Below are 12,965 nucleotides of genomic sequence, written 5' to 3'. Positions count from 1 at the left end.
CCATGATGCTCCATGATGGGAATCACAAGCAGTGACATCTCCCAGCTTTCCCAGCACCAGGCCAAGATCAGTGCAGGGATGCAGAGTAGCTGGCCAAAGAATGAGGAGATGCTGGTAGGAAGAGAGAAGAGCTTTGGAAACTGGCCATAATTACAGGAGCCCCTGTTGCTGACAACAACAGCTCTCAGATTGTTAAGCTACTCCACAGCCGTGGGGGGCTTCTGAACTCCTCTCTGCCCAACTAACCATGGCAGCAAAACCCATCCACTTCATTCTGCTGCTGGCTGGAAGGTTGTAGCCCAGCCAGTCAGACCACAGAACATGTGTGATCTGCACATCTGTGGCTCCAGGCTTCAGGATTGCAACTCATTACAGCTAGGAAGGAAGGCACATGCCCTGAAAAAGCTTCAGCTGGTATAAAATACAGCAACCCGTCCATCTAGGTCAGTGCACATAAAGGCCCTGGGGGCAGGGGAAGGAGGGGTGCACTGCTCTCCCCACTGAATACAGCGTATTCACAGCCCTCCCTGGGACTGGCCCCAGCTTCCTGAGAGCTGCCTCCATGACAGTGACTGCCCACCACAGTTCTGCTGCACCAAAGCAATGGAACTTTCCATCACTAGGATCACTTTGCATTTCTACAGCCCCGTCTACTCAGAGAACTCAAAGCACTTTGCTCATGAGCGCAGAAGGAAGAACCCCCTTTCCCCCAGGAGTTGGACAGGCACTGTGGAACGCACAGCTAGAGCTGGGTCACATTTTTTGGACAATGTATCCAGAGGCCTCATTCCCGAGTGTTTGCAAAGTGCTTTGAGGGGAAGGGGCTGTAGAAATGACAATTGTTATTAATTATTGGCTATGATTGGTTACTAATCAGCATGCTCCTCAAAAGTGGAGCTGGGAAAAGGTACTGACAAACCCCAAATTTTTGCCTCACATAAATAGATCCCATCAAGCTAATTTGATACCTTTCTTTGATGAAATTACAAGTTTAGTTGATAACGGTACTAGTGTTGTCGTAATATACTTAGAATTCCATAAGGCATTTGACTTGGTACCGCACAATGTTTGGATTAAAAACCTAGAAAGCTATAAAATTAACATGACCCACATTAAATGGATAAAAACTGACTAACAGATAGGTCTCAACAAGTAATTGTAAATGGGGGATCTTCAAGTGGATACGGTTCCAACAAAGTCCTGCAGAAATTGGTTATGGCCCTAAGCTATTGAACATTTTTTATCAATGAGCTGGAAGAAAACATAAAACCATCACTAATAACGTTTGCAGATGACACAAAAATTTGGGGAGTGGTAAATAATGAAGAGGACAGGTCACTGATCTAGATCTCTTGGTAAATAGGGCACTTGCAAACAATGTGTTTCAATATGGCTAAATGTAAATGTATGCATCTGGGTCCAAAGAATGCAGGCTGTATTTATAAGATGGAGGACTCTATCCTGGGAAGCAGTGACTCTGAAAATTTTTTGGATGGTGGATAATCAGCTGCACATGAGCCCCCAGTGTGACGCTGTGGCCAGAAGAACTAATGGAAACTCGAATAAAAGTAGACCGGTTATTTTACCTCTGTATTTGGCACTGGCACTTCGGGAAGATTGTGTCCTGTTCTGGTACCAAAATTCAGGAAGGATGTTGATGAATTGGAGGGTTCAGAGAAGAGCCATGCGAATGATTAAAGGATTAGAAAACCTGCCTTATAATGATAGACTCAAAGAGCTCAATCTATTTCGCTTGACAAAGAGAAGGTTAGGGGGTGATTTAATTAGTTCTACAGTACATATCTACATGGAGAACAAATATTTGTTAATGGGCTCTTCAATCTAACGTGATCCAGTGACTGGAAGTTGAAGGCAGACAAATTCAGACTGGAAATAAGGCGTACATTTTTAACAGCGAGAGTAATTAACCATTGGAACAACTTATCAAGGATCATGGTAGATTCTCCATCACTGAAAAATTTTGAAATCCAAATTGGAAGTGTTTCTAAAAGCTGCTCTAGGGATTATTTGGGGACAGGTCTCTGGCCTGTGTGAACAGCAAGTCAGACTAGATGATCACAATGATCCCTTCTGGCCTTAGAATCTATGAATCCACACATGCACATAGGCAGTGCAATGAGTGCTCCTTATTCCCCTCCCTCACACAACTTGGGATGTGCCCTGCCTCCCCGGTACCTCTTACCCAAATGGAAAAAATGATGCAATATCAAATGAATTGTCCCAGCTCAGAGCTCCCTGGTGCCTCCCAGAAGAGCTCGTTCTCTCAGGCCCAGATCCCTTTGATCCCTGTTGGCTGTGTATTTATAATCCATCAAGAGGATGGGAATGAAGTGTAGGGGCCAGAATGAGGGGACACACGCACCCCCACACTTGGCTGAAGTCAGATCCACTCCCTAGGGGAGAGAAATTGGCTCCAGCTTGTAGGTGACTCTGCTGGGTTTTCCTAGCAGGGACGCTGGGGTTGGCTCCCTCTGCCGAGGACCCTGAGGATCAGAGGGAATGTGGTGGAGACTCCAGTGGCTTCTAAGAACTTGGCTGCTCCCCAACTCTGGACACAGAGCCATTCCTACGTGGTGCTTTGCAGGGTACTTGGCTGGTCACTGGCCATGCAGCATGGGGATGGGGATGAGGGGGTGTACCTGTGTATGTCAGGAAGGGGGCAGGAAGCAACACTCAGGAGGGGCAGAGAGAAAGCATGAACACCGCAGAAATGCCCCACAAGGCTTCAGGGCTCTCCCCTGCTCTCCTCTACCCACCAGGACACAGGAGCTGCTTGAGCTGCTCCAACAGTCACTGAATCCCCCCATTGTGGGAGCATTCCCCCAAGCCTTTTGTCCAGTCAGATGGTCTAAAGCAGCCCAGCAGCCATGCTGGAAACCCTTGGTATGTTGGTTTCCCTCCTGGGGCCCCGCTGCTGGTCCAGTCAGGGGTTGGTGTCGGTGCTGGGCTATGCCTAGGTGCTAGGGCTACTGCAATCACAGCACCCATAGACCTAGAGACACAGCAGGGGCCATGCTGTAGGTCTTTTCTTTCAAGGTACACGTGCCCTGCGAGGACCCAGCTTGGGACAGAGAGGCAGATGCAGCTGTAGCCACACACCACTGCCCACCGAACTGAGCAGGCTAAGGTGAGAGCAAGGGGCCACCCCACTTGTCAAGGGAGGAAGCCATCGCCAGTTAGGAGAGCCTTCCTGTCACTAAACCCATTGCCCCTTCCCCAACTCTCCTTCCATCTCCCATGGGTCACAAAGCAGCTGAGGTATCTCTGATGCCCGGTGCTGGATGCTCTGCTGAAAACCCCAGCTGGGGCCCCAGACAGGAAAATTTGCCCACAGTGATGGTTTCTTACGGCCCAAATGATAGGAGACAGCTTCGAGACAGGCAATCTGTTCCAAGCATGCACCTAAGCCTTGGGTTGGCTAGTGCTGCCTGGGTTGATGCTGCCAGCCACTCAACGGACCTGGGCAATGCTCAGGCTGAAGTTGCCCATGAATCGGATTACACATGCAGTTGCAAAACCCAAGGGCAGAAAGAAAATGGAGCCAGGTAGTGAAGAGCACTGCACAGGCGCCGACCCAGGTCTGGACCCAGCACAGCCAACTGAGGAAAACAACAGCTCGTGTAAATTGTCATAGCTCCACTGAAGTCAAGGAAGCACTGATAATTAACAGCAGTCAAGGCTCTACACCTTGATATATTTAGATAATACTTAGTCCTGCCATGAGTCGACAAGGCCAGCGCTTCTCAAGCTATCTGATGTGGGGGACCAGCAATATTTTTTCCCAATGCACGCAGACCGGCAGCCGACGGCTCGCGGACCGGCACCAGTCCGTGGACCACCACTTTGAGTAGCACTGGACTAGATGACCTCTCAAGGTCCCTTCCAGTCCTATGATTCTATATTTAACATACACCCTACAGAGCCCGCACTGTAGAAAGCAAAGACGTAGAACAGAACACAAAGAAATTCTGTTCTAATATTTCTGCAGCAATAAGAGTGAAACTTTGGTACAGAAGGAATCTGCTGTCAGCAGACCCCTCTCTGCTACCTCCTGTGGCCTAGTGAGCTTGTTAAAAGTGCAGAGAAATGCAGCGCCGTGGTGATGGGCAGCCTTGTAAAAACAGCAAGGTGGACAGACAGGTCTGGACCCACAGGACACTGCTTGCCTGCCTGGAGAGTTCTGCTTTGGCCCAGCCAGAGGAAAAGGCCCTTATTAATGTATGACTGTCAGTGAAGGTTAGAGCCATTCAAAGAAAAATTCCCCAGCCACAGGGAAAGGCAAGGCATTTTTTTCCTCACTTGGAATTTGAAGCACAAGTGAAAGTAAGCTTCCTGGGTGGATATGTTCATGGATCCTCTGGGGCAATGGGGGCTTAGCAGAATCCTCCGTAGGAGCCAGGCCAAGCCAGTCTGGGCCTGCAGTGTCACATAAACACCCAGCACAGCTGGGGAAGTTACAGAAGAGAGAACCCTTTTTGTCGCTTTAAAGCCGAATGGTAGGACAGAACTGAAAACAACACAGGCATGACACTAGAGTCCCAGCTGGACTTTCCACTTCTCTTCCCCTGTGGCTGCCCAATTAACCCCATACCAGATGCCACCTCTCACATAGGGAAGAGCATGTGGAGAATTTAACTTTCATACTTTAGAACAAAGGGTATGAGGGGCTCTCACTTCCAGCAGTGTAACCCTGATGGATTACCCCTGAATAGCATTACACTGTTGCCACAGACCTACCTTTCTTTCATAGAATCTCAGGGTTAGAAGGGACCTCAGGAGGTCATCTGGACCAATCCCCAATTTTTGCCCCAGATCCCTGGGTTTAGCAGGCCAATGCTCAAACCACTGAGCTATCCCACCCCCCTTTCTTTCTTTCTTTCTTTCTTTCTTTCTTTCTTTCTTTCTTTCTTTCTTTCTTTCTATTATAATTTTGATGTACCCAACCAGACCAATCAGACAGGATTCCTTTTCCGTGATCCATAGCACGATTTTCATTGGCAGGATCTCGCTGCCTTTTCCTGAGTCCATGACATTGTCCCAGATTGGCTGCCCAAACAGGCGTGGATCTGGAGGAGGAAGCCTTTCGTAACAATTCAAGTTGCAGTGGGGGAGGTTTAGGTTGGATATTAGGAAAAACTTTTTCACTAGGAGGGTGGTGAAACACTGAAATGCGTTACCTAGGGAGGTGGCAGAATCTCCGTCCTTAGAAGTTTTAAGGTCAGGCTTGACAAAGCCCTGGCTGGGACGATTTAGTTGGGGATTGGTCCTGCTTTGAGCAGGGGGTTGGACTAGATGACCTCCTGAGGTCCCTTCCAACCCTGATATTCTATGATTCTATGATTCTATGAATTAGGCTGAGCTTACCTTCCCCTTTGTTGCCTGATGCTTTAGCATTATGTTGTAGGACCTAGTTATAAAACAGGGGGAAAGGAAATAACTATCCTACAGAGTGGACTCTGATCAAGGGCACCAGTCCTCAAAAGGCAAGTGCTGAATTCCATCAGAGGCTTTTCAGAGTGGAGAACTGTGTAAGGGCATTGTAAAAATACAGTGAATCCAGGGAGCCAATTTAAAGTCAGTCAAATAATATCACCCTTAACAGCTCCAGAAATTTTTTCCCTGGAGATTTTAAATTATAGCCTCATTTTCTCCCCATTCATCAGGAAAAGGAACAAGGCATCAGTTTTAATGTGCTCAACATTGTATTTTTTTTCCTGAAAATTGTGTGCTCGGTGGATTTCAAACATTAACTTTTCTTGCCCAGGGGCTCCCTCCCTTCCCTCCTCCCCCTCAGTGATGTCTCCTGCTTCACAAGGATATATGCACACTCAGCTGTTCCAGCGGCCTTTGATATTTAATAGGCAAGGTTCCAATGGAGACAAGTATGCTGCAAACTCAGTAGGCATTAGCTGCTTTGCATTTTGAAATGACAGCCCCATTGCAAACGCTGCATTTACTAACTGACTGGCGAGATAGATACAGCCTTTGTAACTAAAGAGCATTTCTCTGAGTGCTGCTGCTTCTTCCTTTTGCCCTCTACCTTGCAAGTTCCACTGCCCATTATTTCCCTGCCTAACTTGGAGCTGTCAGTTGGTATCATTGTGGCAGGAATGCACAGTACAAACACTCATCCATTTTGGAGACTAGCGTATCACAAAAAGACCAGGGTTTCTAGCAAGCATTTTGGAGCCATCTGGGCTGAATATGAAACAAGACTATTAAGGACACCAATTGTCTGTACTTACAGGACTGGGGGGATATTTACAAGAGTTATTTCACTGAAGGGGCTTTCACTCATTGGTTTATCATAGGAACGAAACCCCTGCCAAACACAGACTAACTTAATTACATGCACACGCAGTCATAGAAACAGATGCAGACTTGCACATCTTAGCAAGCCTGACACCCACATTCACACTGACACGTGGCTCAGCATTTGCAAAAAGTGGCCATTGATGCCAGGGACTTTCTTTCTCAGATTCCCACTGAGGCACACAGCATGGGAAAGCACTCCATCTCTAGAGACAATCCAAAGCACGCAGGGCACTAGCAGCTTGATCCAAAGCCCAGTGCAGTCATAGAGTGTCTTTGCATTGACTCCAATGGCCTTTCGCTCAAGCCGTAGATGACTGAGACTGAGTTAGCTTTCTGTGAACCCAATACCACTAATAAATGTTCTGCTACACTGTTCAGTAGGAGCAATAACAGATCTGTCTGTATTAACTTCATAGGAACAAAACTTGCCTTCTGATTTCTCTGTCTGTTTAAACGGCTGCCTCCAGCAGCCATACTTACTGCTGGACCATCCTCACCCTGGTGTTACGTTAGCACTGACTTCACTGGGATTGCACAGGAAATCAGTGCTAATTAGGCCTAATAGTTAAAGACCCTATAAAGGACACTTAAAGAAACATGGTCATCTTAAAAGCCACATCCTGCCATCTGACTGTATTTCACCCACTGTATTTGCGTGGGCACCCACAGCTCACAATGACAGGCAGAAGAGGCAAAAAAAACTCTGGTTTTCAGCTTGTTTACCATGTCCATTTAGCGGCATTCTGTGCAGAGGCAGGCTGTTCCCATGCTTCCCCGGTTGTTTGAGTGCATCACAGTGACATGACAGAGACAAACATCTTTAAACAGCAGGGAAACACCACTGTAAAATAACAAAAATTGGTCTGAGGTGAAGGGCAGGTGCCAGGGTGTGTGTGTGTGTGCGCACGCATGTGTGAGTGAACGGCTCAGAGCAGGGGCTGGGGGTAGACATAAAGCCTGAAAATACTTTTAACTTCTCGTTTGGTCTGTTTAGATTTTACAACAATGGTTTCTTTACAATGTGTGACCTAAGGAGGTTTCTCGTTCCGCGAATCCTGATTCAAAGCCCAACAGTGATTGCATCTGCTGCCTGAGCAGGCAGTGAAGCCATGACCCTACTGCGGTGGAAGGAACTGGCGCAGGACTAAGAGCAAATCCAGCGCTGTGATGATTTGCAAGACCCCAATGCATGGGAGGGGTGATAAATCCCCATTGTAATCCCTCCAACTGCACTGCTACCCAGAGCAAACAACGGAGGGTCCTACAGAAATGGAGCCAAGCAGCTCCCAGACACTGGGCAAGTACAACGCAGAGACTGGCAGTGATTGAGGTCAGGGATGGAGCTCAGGGGATTTCATCAGCAAAAGGGAGCAGCGAGCTTTTGGGCATCACACTGGAACAGACCAACAAATACTCAATTAAATAATAAATGTTCAGAAGTGGCCTGTGACTCTTGGTGCCAAGTTTTCACAGGTGCCCATTATGAGACACCTCGCCCCAGGGTTTCAAAAAGAGCAGTTTAAATGGGGTGCCAAAGGCCACACTTCAGGTGCAGTTTCTGAGCCGCTTGGCCCTGATGATTTGCAGAGTGACTGGCACCTCCAGTTGAGGCCGTGAGGAGCCGTGGTGCTCAGTAACTCTGAATGGTGTCTCAAGTTGGGCCCCAAAATTGATTTTAATGGGAGTTCAGCAGCAAACCTGCTTAGATGTTTTTGTAGAGCCCACAAGTTGCCAATCGGCTTCTTTGGGCACCTAAAGACCTTTGAAATTATGACCCTAACAGCCAAAGCCATTAAGTAATGAATGGTCGCAGTAGCAATGACTGAGAACCCAGCAGGTGCAGCGATAAACGGTCAGAAGGGTGCTTTATGGAACGCCAGAGAGTTCCGGTCACTGCTGCATAAACCTTAGATTACTGATGCCCCTTCACAGGAATCACCTGGGAAAGTAAAACTCTGGCTCCAACTCCTACCTTTGGGGAGCCCAGTCCAGGATCAGATGAAACTGACAGTGTGGGGTGCGGGAGAACGACACAGGACTTGACCTTCCAGTGGGTCAAGAGAGAAAGGAGCTTTGGGCGTCAGGCTTCCCCATCTCCTGGCATAGCCAAGAGGGTGAGCAAGCCATGGGCCATTAAGCAGAGGTCATACTCCCAGCTCCCTGCTAGTCCCTCCAGAACTGAGCTCTTCCCTTTCACCTCACATTTTAGATCACTCCGTGTACAAAGCCTGTTGTCTGAGGAAGGATAATTGCTTGACAGTGGTTGGGGTTTCATACACACTGGAGCAGGCACAGCTTCCGTTATGCGGATCTGATACCTTGATGTTTGTTTAATAAAAAGGGTCTGTAGCTTCATATTTAAATTGAAACCAGTGAAGAGCCTGATCCCGCCCACACTCACCTTTATGGGTCTGATTCTGAGCTAACTACTCCATTAAATTCAATGGATTTACTCCTGATTGAAAGTGGCACATTGAGAGGGGAATCCGGCCCTCAAGACATGTATTTGAGTAAGAAAACATGCAGGATCGGGTTCTAATAAAAGAATTAATATCTAGAAATAAAAATCAAAGGAGAAGGGTCTTTTGCATGTTGAGGAAGTTTGATTGCATCTCCCAGGGTGAGCAGAAATAACACTGACATGTTCCTCCTAAGCCTAGCCTCAGCCTATACCAGTGTGTGCCATAGGATCCAGACTGACACAAGCCAGAGCGGCCAGTTGTTGATTAACTAGGTGTTCCACTCTCTAGTCTGTCCGTATCCAAGGAAAGCCAGACATATTGATCCCAGCATGAGGGCCACAGCAATGAGGGTGGGAGTCCAGGAAAGAGGACCTGGGCCGATCCACGGGGATGGAGCAGGAAGGTGGCTTTATGGCACCCAGAGCAGGACGTAGAACTGCAGTGAGCTGGATGCGCATCCATTTGGGGGATTGGAAAAAGGGACCGGTCATTTCTATGGATAATGAGAATGTCCAGAGCTCCTGTCATTAATGCTACCCAGCATCTGGAAAGGGCTTTGGGGCTTCAGCCAATAGCTAATTATTAGAGACCACATCTGCTACTGCAAGATTCTTACACCTTCCTCAGCAGCATCTGGTGCTGGGCACATCAGAGTCAGGACACTGGGCTAGATGGACTTTGGGTTGAATCTAGTCTGGCAATGCCCATGGCCCTGTGTTTATATCCTAGGAGATGACTGCTGCTGCCCTTCCCAGACAACTGCAGTTGGAGCTTTGCCTGAGGAAGTCCAGAAGTTGGCTTTAATTATTATTACTATTTCTCAGTTACCTCGGATGTCCAGGGATGGCAAGGGGTTGGGATGGGTCTGTGGATGCTGTGCTGTCACCCTCCCTTGCCCTGGCCTCCCCACATCCCTTTGCCCATTTCACGGGACTCTCTCTGCCCCTGCAGCAGCTCCTGGCTGCCAGAAATAAGAAAACCACTGATAGGTCTTTTCTTTCCTTTGTCAGTGACTGAGAGGAGCAGAGCCAGTGGCAGAGCCTGAAGCCCAGAGAATGCTTGGATGGCATTTGCATGAGGCTGGAATGCATATAATATCCAGACTCAGTGCAATGTTTGCAGCAATATGTGCGTGAAACTCCGTGTCTCCCACATCCTCCCTGGAGTACCTAATTCCTGGCATACTACAGCTGGGCTGAGCTCCCATCAGATCAGAGGAGGTTACTGTTCTCTACCCTTTTAAACAGTGCTCCAGGAGAGTAACAGGGCAGCCTCTTCCCTGATTTACACCAGTGCAATGAGATCAGAATCAGGCACTGCATCTTACAAGAATTTTGCATTGAGGTGATCAGTGCAGTAGCTGGGCCTGATTCGGCTCTCTCTTACACTGGTGTATTGATTTCAGTAGAGCTGCTCCTGATTTAAACCACACTCTTGGGCCACAATCAGAGGATAAATCTGATTTTAAACCCTTGTTTTAAACCTTTCATTAACTGGCCCTTAGAAACAACCCCACATTGTTGCTGGTAAATTAAATCAGTCTCTCTAGGGCTCTGCTGCTCAGATCCCTCCAAGGTCCCATTAACGTGTGTGGTGGCTTGGCAATGAAAGCTATCCTGTTAACTTGGGGGTCAGCTACCTCGCCTGAGCACCGGGCTTGTCGCATGTCTGGGGTTTGTTCAAAAACACTGCACGTGGCGGGGTGGGGGGAGAGATGACATTTATTTTCCCTGGAGAAGCTACAAATACAGCTGGGGAGGTGCCCGGAGAAGGCAGGAGGGAGGGATGCAAAGACAATGCCCTCAGTGGAGCTGGGCAGCAGGAAGCTTGCTATACATACCTGTTGGCTGGATCCTGCAGGCTCAGTGAGATGCTGACATGGACCAAGCCCCTTCCATCCTCCAGACAGAGAAGGCGTAGCTGAGCCTCTCATGGGCCAGGTAGTTGCAGCTGGTGATCTTGTGGTCCAGCTCATCACTCTGCAGCACCTGGTACAAGAAGTCTATGTAGCGAGTGGCCAGCTTGAGGGTCTGGATCTTGCTGAGCTTGTCGGAGGGCAGCGTGGGGATGATCTTCCGCAACTCGGCAAAGGCATCGTTGAGTGACTGGGTGCGCTGCCTCTCCCGTACATTGGCGATCACCCGCTGAGTGTGCACGTCCTCGAAGGACTGGGGAACGGGGCTGCGCTTGCTGCGCTTGCCCTGCGGAGAATGCGAGCCACAATCCTCCAGGGGCTTGCCCAGCTGGCTGCGCTTGCGGAGGCATTTCTTGTGAAGCCGTTCGCCCTCCTCCTCACTAGTGACCAGGCTGCCTTCGGGGGAGTCCTGGCACATGCTTTCCTCTTTCATCTTCTCAGAACTGATCCCCTTCAGTCCAGGAGTCTCTCCCACCTGGCAGGCACTGGGGCCTTGGACCTCACAGGATGGAGGGCCTGCAAAGGCCACAGTGCATCTGGAGAGGCAGCCTGGAAAGCAGACAAAGCCAGCTCAGGGAATGCAGCCCTGACGTGTCCACTGGCCAGACTTCCCAAACTTCCTCAAGGCTCGGAGCCTCCCCAACCTTCAAGGAGCTGGGTGGTTTTTTGGGTTTTTTTGTTTGGGGGGGGAGGGCTAAGGAGAGGAGGGACATTTGAATAATTTTGTGGATGTCCTTTGCTGATAGGGCAGGGAGGGCTGGGGGAGGGGCCAAGCACAGACCAATACAACAGTGCAAGGTAATGCAAACATCAGTGGAGCTTATGGGTTCCAGATTTCCTTCCTCCCTTCCCCCGCAACACACCCCAAGCCCTTAGGCACAGATGCTCCTGCCTGCTGCCCGGATGTCAGAGGAAGTTCCTTTTGCTAACCTGAGCAACAGGAACTGCAGTGAAGAAGTTTCTTAACAGCCCTCCCCCACTTATGCCCCCCGCCGCTCAGCCCATTACAGTCAGTCACAAACATTTATTTCTATGTCTGATCCCTGATTTTTAATTGTTATCTATTATCTGTGACTGAGTTAGCTGGAAATGTGGACAGACATTCTGTGAGATGGCGTGTTTTGGACAGAGCAAGACGGTACATTCACTGGATCCAAGAGAAGATGCAATAGCTCAGACCATACTCTTCTTAAGAAGCAGGGGAATTCTGAACAACCTACATGAAGCTGGAGTTCTATCTATCTATCTATCTATCTATCTATCTATCTATCTATCTATCTATCTACTGATATGGCCCTCATCACCATAGTATGCAAGCAGAGACAGATAAGCCCCAGTCCTCTCCTGAAAGCAGTGTTAACAAAACAGTTGACAAAAAACAATAAACTAAAAAAATCCAAAAGCATTAAAATCATGAAACTAAGCAGAGGTGTGTCGCACATTACCACTCAGTCACTGGCTTATGGATGCTTCTTGTGCCCCATCCTTCATCTGTACAATGTCTAGAATATTTGACTCAATCCTGCATCTGGAGCAGCTAGCATGGACCCCTTTGTCTGCACAGAAACTCATTGGACTCTTCGCCTACTTAAGTGCTGCCTACCCTTAGGGGTGAATTTCACCCAGGGAGAGGGCTTTGTCCAATGCGAGTGACTCTATTTATTATAGATGAAGTATAACAATACAGAATAATAGAGACATTTGCTAGTATACATTCAACCACCAAACTTTGAATCTGTTAACTTCATAGTTAATGGCCTCATCCCTTGAACTACACCCTAAGGAAGACTAATGACTGTACTTCTGCTGGCACAAGAGAAAATATGTATTACATGAGTGCTGTAGAAAGAAAGGACCTTTTCATCTCAAAAGTTTAGGGGAAATTTTTCCAGAACACCTAAGTGACTTAAGAGATTTTAGTCCTATTGACTTGCAATAACACTTAGGGTCCTATGTGCCTATGTCACTTTCAAAAATGGAACATAGGATCCTCAGTGGTTTGGGTCCTTTTAAAATGTTTACCCTAAAGTCAATAAAGAAAAACTGGCCCATTCTGAGAATAAAATTGGTGTAAGAAAACAAAGAGAGATGTGCAACATGAGAGGTCGTAGAAAGGAAACTATTATTTCAGAAGTAGTACATGATTGTATTATAAGTTCTCATATACTACAGTGATGAGGGTCATATAAGTAACTAGACAGACAGACAGAATCTGTATCATGATGTTCCATACACACACGGAAGGGCAGAGT

The 12,965-nt window shown here is 48.0% G+C and overlaps 1 pseudogene across 1 annotated transcript in view; it reads right to left on the bottom strand.

Annotated features, from left to right (window-relative positions):
- Positions 1-11,339, bottom strand: part of LOC311510671 (twist-related protein 2 pseudogene) — a 41,949-nt pseudogene extending 30,610 nt beyond the window's left edge. The window contains exon 1 of the transcript XR_014714599.1: positions 10,639-11,339. The product of XR_014714599.1 is annotated as a twist-related protein 2 pseudogene (transcript). The remainder of the gene's footprint in view (positions 1-10,638) is intronic.
- Between the last annotated feature and the right edge of the window lie 1,626 nt (positions 11,340-12,965).

The sequence above is a fragment of the Lepidochelys olivacea genome (assembly GCF_965140295.1).
Source record: "Lepidochelys olivacea isolate rLepOli2 genome assembly, chromosome: 20".
In the NCBI taxonomy this organism is placed as follows: domain Eukaryota; kingdom Metazoa; phylum Chordata; order Testudines; family Cheloniidae; genus Lepidochelys; species Lepidochelys olivacea.
Note: the sequence above shows the minus strand (reverse complement) of the source record. Positions and strands in the feature narration are given on the sequence as shown.